The 1,518-nt window shown below is 36.4% G+C and overlaps 1 non-coding gene across 1 annotated transcript; it reads left to right on the forward strand.

Annotated features, from left to right (window-relative positions):
- The first annotated feature begins 477 nt into the window (after window positions 1–477).
- Window positions 478–580, forward strand: LOC111720345. Its single transcript, XR_002770062.1, has one exon. It is a non-coding gene; the product is annotated as a U6 spliceosomal RNA (small nuclear RNA).
- The last annotated feature ends 938 nt before the right edge of the window (window positions 581–1,518 follow it).

Raw genomic sequence — 1,518 nt, forward strand, 5'->3', positions numbered from 1 at the left:
TCCTTCCTTCCTCTCTCTTTCCCTCTCTCCTTTCCTTCTTTCCTTCCTTCCTTCTCTTTTTTCCTTTCTCCATCACTCTCCCTCTTTTTCATGTCAGCATGTATTGTCTCCTTTAATTAGTGTTTGTGAGGCTGTGTGTATTTCCAGTGCTGGGCACATAATAAGATATAACAATAGTAATTAATAATAAGAATGACTGATATTTAGCTGGTATTTTAAGGTTTCTAAAGGGCTTTATATATGCCTCTTATTTAATCCTTACTACTAATAGGGACTATTATTATTCCCATTTTACAGATGTGGAAATTGAGGCACAAAAATGCTGATAGATTTGCCCAGGGTTATACAACTAGTAGATTTATATGAGGCAGGATTTCAACTCAGGACTTCCTAACTCCAAATCTAGCTTTTTATTCACTACCCAGAGGCGTTAAAACTCTGCCACAGTAAACATGATTAAAATGTAATTGGGAGCTCTTGCTTTGGCAGCACTCATACTAAAGCTGGAATGAGACAGACAAGATTAACTTGGACCCTATTATAGAATGACAAACAAATTTATGAAGTGATCCATATGTTAAAAAATTTAAAAATATATAATTGGGAGATATTAACAAAATAAATAAAAATATAATACAGCATAGATAATTGTGGCTTTTTAAGTAAATATGTAGCCTTCAGGGATCAGTTTCTATTTGAATTTGACAACCCTGTACTTACTGCACTTAGTGCCTCAGCTGTCCCATTGCATTCCAACTATAAAAATGGGGAACGGTAATTACCTCACAGGATGGTTGTAAGCATCAAATGAAATATTTTGTACAAAGTGTTTTGGAACTGTGCAGTCCTAGGAACTTGGAATTAAAAAGCACCTTAGAGACTGTGTAGCCCATACTCTCATTTTATAGATGAGAAAACTGCAGTTCCCCAAAGTTAATTAACTTGCCCAAGGTTATACATATGGTATAAATGGTAGAGTTTGAATAGAATCTGAGTCTTTTGACTCCAAATGCTGTTCTCTTTCTACCATATCTATTTCTTATTGCTATAGAGCTTTTTGTGTTCTTGTCAAAGGGGATTATCTGAGACAGGTAAGAGTTTTCTGTGACTGCTCCAATCCCTATCCAAGGCCATTGGGCAGACATGAAAGCTTTGTAGGCTCAGAGGTTCTGCTTCTTTTACAGAGTGTAGACTAGAAGTAGTGGTAGCCTAATCCAGATGGCATTTATATCAAAGTGCAGAGGATAATTAACACCCTCAAAATGCCTCTCTGGAACTGTTGTCAGAGAGAAAGAATGGGGAATTTGGATGAATCCTGGAGGAAGTCACTTCAGCCCCTTGATGCTCTTAATGCTATTGATTACAGTACTTCCTATGAGCCCCTTCCACTCAACTGTAATCCTTCCCTCTCAGGTTCCTAGTTAAAGCAGAAATTGTCAATGTTATTTTAATGTGGCTTTCTGTGTTTCATTTCCTTTATTGGTTAAAAAATATTTGCACTGAATCATTTTAGAGGAA

This window comes from Sarcophilus harrisii, chromosome 2, assembly GCF_902635505.1.
Source record: "Sarcophilus harrisii chromosome 2, mSarHar1.11, whole genome shotgun sequence".
Taxonomy (NCBI): Eukaryota; Metazoa; Chordata; class Mammalia; order Dasyuromorphia; family Dasyuridae; genus Sarcophilus; species Sarcophilus harrisii.